General features: G+C 38.6%; 1 protein-coding gene across 7 annotated transcripts in view; it reads left to right on the top strand.

Annotated features, from left to right (window-relative positions):
- The window catches only part of OXR1 (oxidation resistance 1), a 456,115-nt gene that overhangs the window by 248,771 nt on the left and 190,606 nt on the right, over positions 1-16,738 (top strand). The window lies entirely within an intron of this gene.

The raw sequence follows: 16,738 nt of genomic DNA, 5'->3' as shown, positions 1-16,738 counted from the left end.
ATCGGCTCAGGTCATGATCCCAGGGTCATGGGATCGAGCCCTGGGTCAGGCACTGCACTGAGCCTGGAGCCTGCTTGGGATTCTCTCTGTCCTTCTCTCTGCCTCTCCCCTGTTAGCGCATGTGCTCTCTCTCTCTCTCAAAGTAAATAAATAAACTTTAAAAAGAAAGACTTTTTTCCAGATTGGAAGTCTCAGAGGGCTTGTAGAGATAAGCACAAAATAACTGGATGGAAAGAGAAGACACACTACAGAGATGGAAAGAGTAAGAAAAATGTGAAAAACCTAAAATTTCCCTCTCAAGAGGAGCTTAAAACTAAAATTTAAGTACATGAGGGAAGCTAGGCCTGAGAAAGTCAACAAAATCAACAATTGGGTGAGGAATTGACTCTTGATACAAAGAAAAAAAATAGTTCTTAAAACTGACATTATGTTTTGTTGGAGGCTTCTAGGATAACTTGAATTTCAAATTTGAATATCAGGGTGAATGGGGTTGCTATTTACAAAGATAGAAAAGGCTGTAGGGATAGCTTTTATTTATTTTTTGAGAGAGACCGTGCAAGACAGAGCATGAGCAGGGGAGGGGCAAGGAGGGGGGTTGGTTCACACAGAATCCAATGCAGGCTCCAGGCTCTGAGCTATCAGCACAGAGCCTGATGCAGGGCTCGAACCCATGGACTGTGAGATCATGACCTGAGCCGAAGTCAGATACTTAACCAACTGAGCCACCCAGGCGCCCTATGAGGATGGCTTTTAAAATAGGATATAGGGTTCAACTGGGGGTCAGTTGAGCTTGAAGTACCTGTGGAAATGGGCAGTTTGGAGCTGCAGTTCTGGCCCTCAAGGGATCAGCTTAGAATAAAGTCATCCAATCAAATTGGCATGTAGGGATACAGGAGTTTCTGAAGACACGTGAGTAAAGTAAGAAGAATATTTTGACCTAGATGTAAGGGGTGGGATGAGACCGGAGGCCGAGGAAGGGTGGTCAGGGACACAGGAGGCAATCCTTGCTGTTTCCTCCAGCTCTATAATCCAGGAAGTTTGTCCTTCCTAGCCTCTACTAGTTACTTGGGAGAGAAATCAAACCATGTCATTCATATGACCAAAAGTGCCAAAGAAGGTTATGGTGATGGGACCCCGACATGCTATGATTAGAGAATTTATTCTCTAATAAATCTGTGCATGAAAGCTATGTTGGAGGTGGGCTGGAACTATTCCTTATAGAAAGAGAGATCTCTTTGGTTCCCTTCTTTGGTCATCACTTGCCATTTCAGTTCACTAGAGTAATAATATCTGTCAAGAAAAATGGGATGAACTGGGGTTGATGTCTAAATATCACATCAGAAACCTTTTGGTGTTAGGTATCCCTGGGTGGCTCAGTCAGTTAAGCATCCGACTTTGGCTCAGGTCATATTGCGGTTTGTGGGTTCGAGCCCTGCGTCGGGTTCTGTGCCAACAGCTCAGAGCCTGGAGCCTGCTTCGGATTCTGTGTCTCCCTCTCTCTCTGTCCCCCCCTGCTTGCACTCTCTGTCTGTCTGTCTCTCTCTCTCTCTCTCTCTCAAAAATAAGTAAACATTAAAAAAATCTTTTGATGTTAAATTAAAGGCAGATGGTTTTTATCTGATTTAAAGACATGTCAATGTATCTCAAAACCTCTTTTTTCCAGTATCAAATCAGTATTCATGAGTCTCTCCTTTTTGTGTAAATCACACTTATGATTCATTCTGCTTAAACACCCTATTTGTTGCAGAGTCATAACACATCACACGGTCTGAGAACTTTCTCCGACATTATTTTGGGACTTGTAGAAAACCTAAGGATGAACACCAGAAAGCAAATGACTCAGAGTCTGAAGGCAGTTTCATGATCCACCACCTGAACGGGGGAAAGGTTAGGTTTTACTTTTCATCAGCAGGACTCAGAGGGGAAAGCTTTAATGCCTTAAAACGATTCTAAAGGATTGCTCTCTCCACTTAATGTGCATTGGAGAGTCTTAATAAGACACAGGTGCTGACCCGGTAGACCCATGGCAGGGTCCGCAGTTTTGCATTTGTAAAAAGACTTCAGGTGATGCTGAGACTACTGGTCCATGAATAGTAAGGCTAGTCTGACAAGCCTGAAGGCTTTCTTCATTTGGCAACACATATAAGATATATTTCAATATTTGGACCCAGATTATCATCCTGGAATGCATCATTAAGACTTGTGTTGCTTCCTCAAAACAAACTGCTTAGCTGCCACCCCTTAATGCGTGTGGTGTAAGAAACTTTCAGAATAAGAATGTGCATTTAACATTTTTTAATATTGATTCGTTTATTTTTGAGAGAGAGTATGAGTGTGAGCAGGGGAGGGACAGAGAGAGAGAAAGACAGAATCCAAAGCAGACTCCAGTCTCTGAGCTGTCAGCTCTCAGAGCCCGAGCTGGGGCTTGAACCTACAAACTGTGAGATCATGACCTGAGATGAAGTCGGACACTTAACGGACTGAGCCACCCAGGCATCCCAAGAATGTGGATTAAAAAAAATAAGAAGAACATGGATATTATCTCACATACATATATGGTTTTCATATTATAAAACACACAAATTACCCTATAGTATTAATAGATAAAATTGGGCATTTCAGACATGTTAGTTCCTGAGTTTGGTTAGTCCAGGGTGTGAGCTGTGACAATATTGTATAGTTTCCTGAAGAGCAAGCAACAGAAGTAACATAGATTCTGACACGAAAGAGACGTTAGAAATTAGAAATTTACTGGTTCTTTTGCTCTACTGTTCACCTATTGTGTTGGTCAGAGTTATTGATCAGCTTCTTCAGCTCTTGATTGGGAATAAAAGTACTTTCTTAGACTTTTTGTGAGTTTTTAAAAAGGTGATGCATAAAGCTCTTCATACTGAGTCTGGCTGGTAAATATGTAACAAATAGTTGCTATTTCCGCCAAAGAAGGAAAAAGAAAATGGAGGGGGGAGTCAATAGGGGAAGTAATAGCTAGTTAGTAACAGTTTTAGATTACGGAAAATATAGTATTGATAAATTTTTAATATCCATATTTATTTATTTTGTACTGAAAGCAAACATAAGGTTTCTCGATCAGACGTTTTGTTTCCTACAACAGAAGCAATCATGGGTTCCCTTTCCTGAATCTCCTTGCAGCAACGTAATGAAAGATGTCTGCTCTATCTATAGGGGCTTGTACTGCAGAAACCCTGACGTGATGAATCTGGACATTTATAGAGGAGCTGGACAGCTGCCCTGATCCCCTCTGGAAAGAGGGAAACAAAACAAAACAAAACACCTTTGTCCCTGATGTAAATGAATCCTCTCTGGGAAAGGTCCCTAAGATTTCACAATCCTTTGCCAAATAAACAGAATCACTGAGGGTTTTAGTCTCCTTGAAAATGTAAGTATGTAACCCCAGAAAAATAAATCTGTATTTCTCCAGACCCTTCTCCATATATTCAGCCATCTTTCAACCCAATGTTCTTTGCTAATGCTGGGCCTCATATCCTCTTCCCACCTCCCCTACCTCTGATTCCTGAGCTGTCAGCAAAGTTTGTGCAAATCATGAAGTTCTGGCTGTGATTGGACTTCCTGTGGAAACAGATGGAAGAACTGAGTTCCTTGTCCTGCCTGACTTGGGCAGAGATAGGGAGAATATACACAGACACGTAGGATAGAGAGACCCTCAGCTGGCCTTAGGGTTAGGTATGTAATCATTAATAGTGGAAAAAGGGGACTGGAAAAATCAGATGAACTTGAAACTCTTCCCGCATTTGTACCTAACTAACTGAGGGGCCCTGGACCTGGGTCACTTGTCTCAGGATTCTAACTCCCACATCCCACAAACTAGGGAATGTCATGTCCTCATGCTCCTAAAGATTCCTTTGCGCCTCTGACTCTTAGATTTTAATAATTTTAACTGAAGTGCATTTTATTAAGTGCTGTATTCAAATGAAGTTATTTTGAGCATTGATTTTTGGCACAACACCTTTCTAAATTCAGCTCAAATAACATTTAGTTTTAAAAACATGTTCAATTACTTGCCTTATCTCCTTTGTGCCATTTTTAGTATTCTTTCATTAAATTTTGTTGTTCTAAAACTAGGCTGGGTTAGTTTTTCCCAAGATTTCCAAATTTCAGGTCGGACGTGCTTATTTCCTGTTTATGATTCCAACCATTCATCATGATTTGTCTTTTCTTGCAGCCCTCCCATATTGTATTATCCCACTGAAACAAGCAACCTTTGTAACAATTAAATCCCTTAATGGGAACGAATCTTTTCTCCATGGCTCTGTCCTTTGTTTGGGTTTCATGACCCCCGAAACGTCTGACATACTCCACAGCTGTGAATAGCATACAAGTAGGTGTTTTGAGTGCAGTAAAGCCAAAAAGCTGAGTTCAGTGGAGCATGGAAAATGCACGTGAAGCTAGATTCTTCAAAGTGGGGAAGAGGAAGGAGAAAGGAACCAGTAGTTATGAGCACATGTGCAAGCAGGACCCCGGTGCATTATCACTTCATCTTCTCATCATAAAAACTTTGTACTAGTGGATATTTTTCGTCTTCGCAGTACGCATGAGGTTCAGAGATACCCCATGAATTGTCCAAGGTCACCCAGCTGGTAGCGAGGAGGAAGAGGATTTAAATCTACATTTGACTCTAAAACATATCTTCTTTCCATGACATTTCACTTTCTTCAAGTTGTGTGGCCTATTCTTTGAGGCAACTTTGTTATTTATCAGATACATAATGGCTGTGTAAGCACTACTATAGCAACTGTAAAGTGACCAGGTGTGACTTACTATTGCTTTAACTGATAAAACTGGGTAAGGCATTTAACCTTCCTAGGGAACAATAATAAATAATTGATATGCACAATTATGCACTTAGTTTTGCTTATGTAATTTTACTTCTCATGTGCGTATTTGAAATAGCATTTTATAATTAATGCATTTTTCCCACCAAAGTACTAAACGTGGCCTTTTCCTATTTTCTCCATGAAAGGAGAATACTGGCAATGTTTGAAAACTCACTGTAGGATCTGGCTTGAGGCTTGTTATTATGTGGTGTGTGTGTGTGTGTGTGTGTGTGTGTGTGTGTATTTTTTAGTAAAAATTAAATGGGTTTCTATAATTTGCTTGTTTCATGCCCTAGTACATTATGACCTGATGAAATATCACAATAATTTGTTGATAGGAACCAAAATTAAGTTCACTAAACATGCTGTTAGAAAATGGTAAATTAATTTAAAATGTCATGCAGTGGGATTGGGTAGGACTCCTTTAAGAAGGACTCACGTCAAACAAACCTTTCTTTGTTAACAAAAGACTTAAGGACGAGGAAAATGTCATAGAGAAAATATCTTGATTTTGGTAGAACCATCCTTCAGATGTCTTAAGGTGGTCAGCTAAGAAGAGAGCAAAATAATCACAAGATGATTCTCCTAGCTTTAAGGATGACGAATGGCAGGGAGTCAGCTCAGAGAATGGTTCCTGGCACTGGGCCTCAAGGCTTGAATATGAAACTGTTGTCTCATTCGGATTTCCCCAGTACCGTTGACACAGACAGGTAAGACGTAAACTGACACAATGCTGAGGGAGATCAAAATATGACAAGATACGTTGTAAAGGATTGGCTCAAATTGAAAAATTAACATTTATATAATTGATTCCAATTTTGTACAATTGATTCAGACTGAAAAGTTAATATTTGATGAGTTTGAGTGTTGATTTTTCTCTTTGTTTCAAAAAGACAGCTGTATGTATACATATTTCAGAAAACCTGATTTAATAGTGTAGTGGTGGAAGAAATTTCCCTTCTTCCCTTCTAGGATCTTTGACTGGTCTAATAATTGAATTGAAATAAGACAGATAAACAGGAGAAAAACAAATTTAACTTTGTATGTATCAGAGGCCCATAAAAATACGGGCCAAAAGGCAGCTAAGCACTCGAAGCTTATATAAAATCCTGAGCTAAGGACAGGGATACGGGCCATGGGGCAGGGGGCAAAAGAGGTGGAAAGCCACTCAGAGGAAGGTGGGAGATGTTTGGAACACAAAGGTTGCCCTGTTATGCAGGTCAGGTTCTCAGGTAAACCCTATCTTCTGTAAGAACTCTCTTCCTGGTACACACCCTCTTTCCCATGTAAATTAAGGCAGTTGAGGGGGAGGAAAAGAGCTTTTCCTGAATCTGCTGGAGTTTGTTTGCTTTTAGCTCAAAATAATCCTTATGCCAAACTGACGTATTTTGGGGTGGTGAATTCTGCTTTCCTTCAACAACAATTTGAGTTAAAAAAAGAATCATAGATTTTAGGAGTTGTGGAGGAGGAAAAATAATTTTCTCTCTATCTTATTAGGCTTTTGGCTGAGACTCCCCTTGTGATAAAAGATTAAGGGGAGAGAAACAGAAGTTTAATAACATGCATACCTCCTGTATACTTAGGAAATACTCAGGAAAACTGAACAATTCCCTGGTGGCCCAAGCCACCACTGTATTGTGTTGTGTCGTGTTGTGTTGTGTTGTGTTGTGTTGTGTTGTTGCGTTGCATTGCATTGCATTGCATTGCAAGAGAGATAGTGTGTATGTGAGCAGTGGAGAGAGAGAGAGAGAGAGAGAGAGAGAGAGAGAGAATCTTCAGTAGGCTCCACATGCAGCACAGAGCCCAATGTGGGGCTCAATCCCATGACCTTGAGATTGTGACTTGAGCCGAAATCAAGACTCAGATGTTCAGCTGATTGAGCCACCCTGGCAAAGCCATCCCTTTAAATAACATCTTCAACCTAAGATAAGAGATGTTTGGGGGAAAAAAAAGATATTTGGGGTGGGGAGGTGGCCAGTTATGAGAAGGTACCAGGCAAAGCACAATAAACAAGGGTAAGGCTGTTAGGCAGATTTAAGTTGTTCCTACTCCACTGATAGGAGTTTCTAGATATTTAGTCATCCTTCCCTTCCTGGTACAGAGAGGGAGACACCCTTACAAGTGGTGACTTCCCTTATAAATGTGAAAGTCTCTTATAAAAGTATAACTTAGTTTTCAAAGCTTTTCCCGTGTCTGCTCTTTCTTAAAAATAATCAGCTAAAATAGTCCTTATGCCAAAGACATTTAGGTGTGGCAAATTCTGCTCCTCATTAGAAAGAACGGTCAGCAGTGTGACACAGCAAACCAAAAAGGGGATGTAATCTTTTTTTAAAAATGTTTATTTATTTTGAGAGAGGAAGTGGGGGACAGAGAGAGGGAGAAAGAGAATCCCAAGCAGGCTCAGCCCTGTCAGCACAGAGCCCACCCAACTTAGGGCTCGATCCCAGGGACCCTGAGATCATGACCTGAGCCAAATCCAGAGCCAGATGTCTAACTGACTGAGCCACCAAGGTGCCCCCCAAAGGGATATAATCTTAAATGATCAAGATCTCAGGGATACACTATAGCAGTTGTGTACCCCCAAGGATGAATGATCTACCTACCTGGTCTCCCAAAGTGTAACTCTAAAACCAATGGGCAGAAGTTCCAGATCACTTTTTAGCTAAATGTAAAGAAGGACTATATAAAAATAATAGCCTCAAAAAATAGGGTATACTAAGACAACTCTGCCCTATATTTTATTTACTTGGCCTTGTAAAATGATACATTTGTATTTTATTTTTGCATAAAATGATGGTAATGTTTGTACTATTCCATTTTATATAATATGCCAGGCCACAGTCACCTTTTATTTTCATTTTGGTAGACTTCTGAAATGATTCCCTTTTTTTTTTTTCCTCTAGTATTTCTGCATTACTGCCCCAATTGGGAGTGTCCCTCAGTAAGTGGCATTGTGGAAGAGGTTAAAAGCCTTGACCATAAAGCCAAAGACTTTACTGCCCCAATTGGGAGTGTCCCTCAGTAAGTGGCATTGTGGAAGAGGTTAAAAGCCTTGACCATAAAGCCAAAGACAGCCAGATTTAAATCCAGTCTTTACCAGTTACTATGTGATGTCGGAAAGCAACCTTTCCTTTGCTAACCAGTTGCTTAATTTCTCTGAACCTTGGTTTCTGCATCTGTGAAGAGAAGATATTGTCTCAATCACTATGCTGTTCCAAGGATTAAATGTACATAATATATTTTTTTTAATTAAGATACCCTTTGAAACAATAAATGTTTAACAAACACCTATTAATAGTTTACAAGATTATGATAATTCACATTTTTATTTTTTTTTTAATTTTTTTAACGTTTATTTATTATTGAAAGACAGAGAGAGACAGAGCGTGAGCAGGGGAGGGGCAGAGAGAGAAGGAGACACAGAATCGGTAGCAGGCTCCAGACTCTGAGCTGTCAGCACAGAGCCCGATGTGGGGCTCGAACTCACAAACCGCGAGATCATGACCTGAGCCGAAATCGGACGCTTAACCGACTGAGCCACCCAGGCACCCCTGATAATTCACATTTTTAAAACACTTAGAAACACTTTACTACATAGTATGTAGTAACTAAATAAAAATGAATAACTATCATGTTAACATGAAACAAATTGGTGCTCCTGAGATGTGACACAAATCGTTTATCCCCAATCACGTGCCTTTGCTAACAAGCATAAACTCGTGCTATAGGTTCTCTTTAGTTTTCCTTGGGAAATACAAGTTCATTTCAGTATTATTCTGTACCTTATCCTTTCCAGGAAATACAGTGGTGAAGAAGAAAGCAAGATTCACTCATTGTTGCCAAAGCATTCTATATGATTCAAGGGGTATCATAAAGCCGTATGTACCTCAAATCTTTTCTCTTTTGGTTTGATCCCAAAACCAAAACCTTCCTTTGAAGGCTTATATAAATTATAAAATTTGCAAGACAGGAATTTTTTTTATCAGAGAATCACAGATCCACCTGTGAGAAGAAAGGCACTACTGTTGATTCTTGCTTTACAGCACTTTGGAAACATTGAGTTTATCGGATTGTGGGTTTATACCTTAGAAGCACCGAAGCAGTTCCCTGAGGTGTGATGAGCTATGAAAACAGTTGATTTCAGTGAAGGATCAGGAAGCAGTTGATTTCAGTGAGAGATCAAGAAGCAAGGCAAGGATTAACATCCGTGGTTGAAATACAGGGCAGCCCAAGAGGGATCCCAGGGAGGGAACCGATATCTCAAAGGTAGTAAAGAAGAAACGCATCCACTGGGGATAAGATAAAAACATTCTTTCTAGGCCCAATGTTTATTACTTGGTTTTATTCTTGACTCTTACATGTTTCATTCTATTTAACTTGATTATATCCCATGAGTTGTGTATTTTTTATCTCCATTTAGCAAATGAACAAATTAAGGCCCAGACAGGTTAAGTAGCTTGCCTGAGATCCACAGTTAGTAACTGAAAGACCAAGGATTTGTCTTCTGTACAAAAGCAGAGGCCTATTTGCTGTATGTCCCCACTTTCAATGGATAAAGTCATCCTCTATTTTACAAACAGCAAAATTACTTTATCATTAATACATATCCAGGTGATCTTCCCAAGCCCTTCGAAGATGAGTGTTTAGATTTAAGGAGACTACTTAGCCGCTAAGGTTACACTTGGAGATTATTATAAATATTATCCAACATGAAATCCTAAAATGAGATAATTTACAAGGAAACAAACAGTAGGTATTCTACGATAAGTGTTTATTAACCTGGCAGTAAACCTGATTGTGGAAAATAGATCCTTTTTCTCTGAACCCCATAGGTTTTTGTTACTCTTCATAAAGCAACTCCAAGAAATTTTGGAGGAAAGCTTCTGAAACATGAAATTCTTATTCAGAACTTGAAAAACTCGTAAGAAAGATTTATTTTTCTCCCCAATCTATATTTCTGCCAAAGTTTATTGAGAAAATTCACATATACGCAATCAAGCTTATTTTAACATCATGCGTTTCCAATGTGGGCTAGACTTTTTTTCTTTTTTTAATTTCCATTTTCTCCAATAAAACTGTGGTGCATTACTGAATACAAGTAAATTCAGTTTAAATAATTGTTTCAAATAGATCATGCTGTTAGCAATAACCAGAAAGTAGTATCATTGCAAGAGACTAAATTTCACATTGGCTTGAGTTCTAAGATCATGAGAAAAAAAATAATGAAACTGTATGTAATATAGTTACAGTATTTCAAAAGTTACTTTGCTTATTTATTTTTTTAATTTTTTTAGCAAACCTTTCACCCTATCTCTGGTTTCTTACTTACTTTTTTTTTTTTTTATGAATGGGGGTACAGTTTGTGTCAATAGTTTCCCCCCCAAAACTGTGGGGGGTATGGTAAACTATTTTGCATTTAATTGATTTCAGATGTGGCTGGTCAGTTTGTTAGCTTTGACTTAAAACTTGCAACTTTTAAGAAGAAATGTGTGACTTCTTTCTGTACTATAAGCATAAAGAAGAGGTTTCCTACATGTCAGCACTTCTTGGTGACATCTTCTGTGGCTAGGTCTAAATACAGACATTTGGAGGATTCTACAGAACATCAGTAAGGAAAAGTATAAGGAGGCTACCAAATGAACATTATACTCTTCGTTCACAGAATTTCATGAAAGGCTTATTGACCACATATCCTACTTTGAAATTAATGCAGTTTGATTTGTTTAAGCTGCATGTGGTTATTCCTTTGTTTTTGTACACACTTTTATTTTAAAATTCCCCACATGAGACATGGTCAGTTTATCTTTGTTTTCTCCTTGTTTTAATGTTGTTGGATTCTTTCAGTTTTTAGTACTTACAGGTGGGGGTGAGAGGTTAGTTAATGATTCCATGAGAGAAGATACTGAATAGTATATACACATCAAACAAAAGAGAAGACCAAAAACAAAAACAGAGAAACTGTGAATTGTGTAATTCTTAGTGATTTCTTTAAAAATTTATGAAAAGCTTCTGGCATCTTTAAACAGGCAAGTTGGTTTCTTCAAACACAACTAGGTGATTTCTCCCTGTGGATACTCATTGGTGAGTGATACTGTGTATTAGCCAAAATTTTCTTAGGAAAACAGAAAGCATTCTAGGTGGTTGACCAAGAAAGGACTTAATATAAGGAATTATATGCCTACAAAGCTATGGAAAATTCTGTGTAAAAGTCAGAGAGAACTATTGCTGGTTTAAAAACAACAACAACAGAAGTGCAAATATGGCAGGAAGCTCATGCTAATGCTCTCAGCTGTCTCTAACACTGAAAAAAATGATTTGAGGAGAGAGTCAAGAAGTCTCTGAAAACCTCACATTGCCATCCACCCCTAAGTCTACCCTTGCCCAAAGTCAAGGCTTATCTTCTCCTTTCCAAATCTTTATGTCCATAAATGAGTCCATGTCATTGATGGAATCTAAATGGAAATCTTACTAGCAGGATAATGTAGATAAATCTAGTTTTCAGCCTCTAGCCCTTTGGATCTTTGTACGTAAAAGGTCAGGAATGGGAGTGCAATGATATCCATACAGTAAAGAGCACACTGACCAACTCTGTATGTCTTCAATGGAATTGTAGATTTCCCCAAAGCACTGGCTTGAGTAATATTGAATGACTTAGCATTCTAAATGTGGACATATCTATTCTTATCCTGCCTCTTAACTTCAGAGAGGACAAGGTGTTTCTTTAATTTACAAGATGGTGTTCATGTCAAATCATATAATCCAAAGGGACCCATGATCTGTCCAACACCCAGGTAGTAAGAAAGTTACACAGCAACCGACAATATGTGAAACTTTCAGCTTTCCTTTGCTTTTGATGAGCATTTGTGTTAGCAACTCTGATCACATTAAAAGGCCAAGTAAACAGGAATGTATTTCAGTATTTTGTTTATTTTGTTTTGGAAGGTAAAAGTTTAACCTTACGTTGTGGAAATATTCTTTAAGGTTATCCAATTTGTTTTCAGTTGGTAAGGGCAGTTAAGCTTGTACATATTATCAGTGTAATCACTGTATTATTAGTGATTACAGTGTATTATCAGTGTATTATCAGTGTAATCAGAGAAAAGCTCATTGCTCTTTTTGACTGACATAAAACTATGTAAAAGTATTCTGTGTTCCCCTGTAAGTAAAAATAATGTATAAAAAAATCGTAACGCTGCAACTTATCATCATAGGACATAGTAGATTCTCCCTGAGAATTTTGTATGAAAGATTGTGTAATTGTGCTGGGATGATTTGTAAGGTTTGAAGCAAGGTTTCTCCAGATTTATTTCTCCTATTATTTAATTAACTTTTTGTAACTATCCTATTATGAGATAAAAGCCTTCAAGATAGCTAGTAATACACTGTATAAATTTACCATCTAGATTTTCATTAGTTTGCTAGAGTTTATCACTGAGAAAGTGATTATAGCAAAAGTCAATACTACCCATCTTATGTCACTGTTATTTAACAGTTTCTGGAAGTTTTAGATCAGGCTTTCTCAGCCTCAGTGCTAATGCCATTTTGGGCCAAATAATTCTTTGTTGTAGGAGATTACCCTGTGCATTGTAGAATGTTTAGTGGCACCCCTGGCCTGTCTGCACAAAATGCCAATAGCACAAACCCCAGCAGAGACAACCCAAACTATCCCCAAACATTGTCAAATGTCCCCTGGGGGTAAAATTACGTCTGGTTAAGAATCATTCTTCTAGATAATGCAATACAATAAAAATAGAAATTAGAAAAAAAGCAACTGAAGGAGAGAGAAAATTACCATTTTAGATAATGCAGTTGTCTACCTGGTTGGTAAAACCAAGGCATTCAGTTGAAAAGTCATTTGGATGAAAGACTTCACTGAATAGTCAAAACTGTATATGTGTGTATATATATATATATATATATATATATATGTATTGTATAATCATATATATATAATACACATAATATACATATAATACATATAATATACATATATACATATAATACACATATATGCATATAATCAGGTATATATGTATATATAATCATAAATATACAAAATCTATAACCATCAATAACAAATTCTAAAATGAGATTTAGGAGTCCCTTTTATAATGAGCAGCAAAAACAAAATAAAAACTAGGGGGGAAAAAGCAGGGAATGTATGGACATTATAAAAAGAAAGGAATGGAAATCATTTTGCTCTTCCAGATACTAAAGCATATCATAAACCTATAATAATCGAAGCCAGTGCTACACCAATGCAGTAATTAGCCGATAGACCAATATAGCAGAATAAGTGGCTTCAAAACTAATTTTAATTCATGTAAAAAATTAATTTTGAAAAGTAACATAAAAAATCAGAAGGTAAAGGAAAGAAAGTTAATTTAATGATGCTGCTACATTGATTAACCATTTGGAAGAGAAATGTTACATATTTCACACTTTACATTTCAGCAAAATAAATGTTGACTCTTCTGTGCCATTTTCTGGGTCTCGCTCTACCCGAGGGCCTGTGTTTTCTCCTCTACCAAGCTACTTGGCTTTCACCCTTGGGCTTACCTGAGCCACTTTCTCCTCTAACACGTGCAGTCTCCATTAGATTGCCCTCTTAGCACACCAAGATGTACTTAGCTTGTATCATGGATGTCTGTTTGCTTAGCTCCCTTCTGTGCTGAACAGTGCGCTCTTTGAGGACACTTCTGTCACTGTACTCCCAGGCTCTAGCTTTGTAGACTTGTATCGCAGAGCATACTTCTGAAGGAATCATTATTTGAAATTTTGTTAAAATCGGGGCGCCTGGGTGGCGCAGTCGGTTAAGCGTCTGACTTCAGCCAGGTCACGATCTCGTGGTCCGTGAGTTCGAACCCCGCGTCAGGCTCTGGGCTGATGGCTCAGAGCCTGGAGCCTGTTTCTGATTCTGTGTCTCCCTCTCTCTCTGCCCCTCCCCCGTTCATGCTCTGTCTCTCTCTGTCCCAAAAATAAATAAACGTTGAAAAAAAAAATTAAAAAAAAAATGTGAACAACATAAACTTTACCGTTCTAACCATTTTTTTCTTAATGTTTATTTATTTATTTTGAGAGAGAGTGAGCAGGGGAGGGGCAGAGAGCAAGGGAGAGAGCGAGAGAATCCCAAGCAGGCTCCACACTGTCAGAGCAGAGCCCTACAGCGGGGCTCAATCTCACAAAACCATGAGATCATAACCTGAGCTGAAATCAAGAGTCCAATGTTTAACCGACTAAGCCACCCAAGCACCCCTCATTTTAACCATTTTTTAAGCGTACGTCTTGTTGGCATTAAGTGCATTCATCATTCATAGAGTTGTGCAACCATCACCCCCATCTATCTCCAAAACATTTTTCATCTTGCAAAACTGAAACTCTGCACCAGTTAAACAATGACTCCCCATTCTCCCCAACTCCCCCCTCCCCTCCCTGGAAACCGTTATTCTGCTTTCTGTCTCTGAATTTGACTATTCTATGTACCTCATGTAAGTAGAATCATACAGTAAGTGTCCTTTTGTGACTGGTTTCTTTCACTTGGCATAATGTCTAAAAGGTTCATCCATGTTGTAGCATGTATCAGAATTTCCTTCCTTTTTTGGCTGAGTCATCTATTTCATGTGTATATACCCCATTTTCTTTATCCATTCCTCCATCAGGGGAGACCTGGACTGCTCCTACCTTTTGGTTATTGTGAATAATGCTACTATAAACCTAGGCGTACAAATACTTGTTTGTATCCCTGCTTTCATTTTTTTGAGTATATACCTCCAAGTGGAATTGGTGGATAAAATGATAATTCTATCTCTAATCACTTGAGGACACACCATACTTTTCTCATAGGGGCTGCGCAATTTTATATTCCCACTAGCAATTCACGAGAGTTTTTCTTCACATTCTCTGCCAACACTTAGCTTTATCTGTTTACTTTGTTTAAAATTTCAATTCTAATATAGTTAATGTACGCTATTATATTAGTTACAGGTATACAATATAGTGATTCAACAATTCATTGCATTACTCAGTGCTCATCATGGTAAATGTATCTTTAATCCCCATCACCTATTTCACACATCTCACCACCCTCCTGCCTTCTGGTAACCATAAGAGTCTGTTTTTTGGTTTGTCTCTTTTTTTTTTCTTTGTTCATTTGTTCCTGAAGTTCCACGTATAAGTGAGATCATATGGTATTTATCTTTCTCTGACTTATTTTACTTAGCATTATACTCTCTAGCTCCATCCATATTGTTGCAAATGTCTGTTTATTTTTAAAATAATAGTCATCCTAATGGGTATGAAGTGGTAGGAATCACTCATTTTTGTATCTTAGCAATTAACTAATTTGACTCCCTCGTTTTGCCATAAGCAGACCCAGTGTCAGGGAACTCACGGGACCTACTCTGGGGTAAGTGGCTGTTGAACATGTTTCCTGAGTCCTGGTTCAGTGCTCATTTCACCAAGGTACACTCCTCTGGTCGCACAAGTAGACACAAAGAGGGACGGAGGAGAAACTTTCCATTTTGATTTCACCTTTGCCTGCCTTTTGTTTTGTGGCTGAACATGTTCTTTCAGTATAAAAAAGAGAGAGAACAGGAAAATACGAGACTACAGAGGAAGCAGCCATAAAAATGTGCCTAAAGGGAATATTGCTGTATCATGCACTTAAAATTTTGCTAAGAGGGTAGATGTCATGTGAAGTGCTCTTAACACAATAAGAAATGTTATATAGAGGGGCGCCTGGGTGGCTCAGTCGGTTAGGCGTCCAACTTCAGCTCAGGTCACGATCTTGCAGTCCATGAGTTCGAGCCCCGTGTCGGGCTCTGGGCTGATGGCTCAGAGCCTGAGCCTGCTTCCGATTCTGTGTCTCCCTCTCTCTGCCCCTCCCCCATTCATGCTCTGTCTGTCTCTGTCTCAAAAATAAATTTAAAAAAAACATTAAAAAAAATTAAAAAAAAAAAGAAATGTTATATAGAATGCTGAATAAGAAACATGGACAAATATTTTGTCTACAAAGCAGTAGAGAAGGATGAATTAAAAGTAATTTATACTCTGTCTCAACAGTGAATGGGTAACAGCTGAAGTAGTTTTCACGTATTAGTACACTGTATGTTTGGGACTTGAATGAAGCAGTTGATAGGAAATTGCCATGTGTAAAAGAGAGTTGAATATTTTAGTGGGATGTGTATTGCCTGTTGCTTTGTCATTTTCTATTAATATGAAGAGATTTGGATTTGACTTTCAGAGTTCTCAAAATATTTGGGGATTCAAAGGTAAAGTAGTCTGTGAATATTATAAAATGTGCCATTTTCTGGCAGTCTAAAACTAGCTGCAGAAAAAGAACTGCTTGTCTAAACATCCAATCACATAATTCTTTCCCCTCACTGCAATTGATCACAACACAAAAATAACCCCAGCACTTTCCTGAATATATTAAAGCAGCATAAAGTGGCAGTCCTAATGCCAGCAAAGACTACACCTGCCTCAAAGCCATGATCACTGGAAAAAAACAGCAGCAGTGATATAAATCTAAGCTATGGGCTCCCATCCTCCAGGGAGTTGGAAGAGCCCACACAGACACACCGCTCCTTGAAGCAAAGGAAGTGATGAGTCACAAATCTGACTGCACAAGTCCCAGAGCATCTTAGATTTTCCCATCATAAAACCTATTATACATTTTTGAAGTAACTTTCATCCCTCTCCAGACCATAATCTCCAGGAAGGCAGGAGTCATGGCTGCTTGGTTCATCAGTAGCTCGCAGCACTCTGCTCAGGGCTAGGCACATAGCAAACATTCAGTGAACACCTGCTGACTTGGTGAGTGAACATTGAATGTTAGCAAATATGTATTAGCATGCTTGGGAAAGCTCAATGTTTTTTTTGTTTGT

Source organism: Leopardus geoffroyi, chromosome C3, assembly GCF_018350155.1.
Source record: "Leopardus geoffroyi isolate Oge1 chromosome C3, O.geoffroyi_Oge1_pat1.0, whole genome shotgun sequence".
NCBI classification, from domain to species: Eukaryota; Metazoa; Chordata; class Mammalia; order Carnivora; family Felidae; genus Leopardus; species Leopardus geoffroyi.
This window is presented reverse-complemented; position numbering and strand designations above follow the sequence as displayed.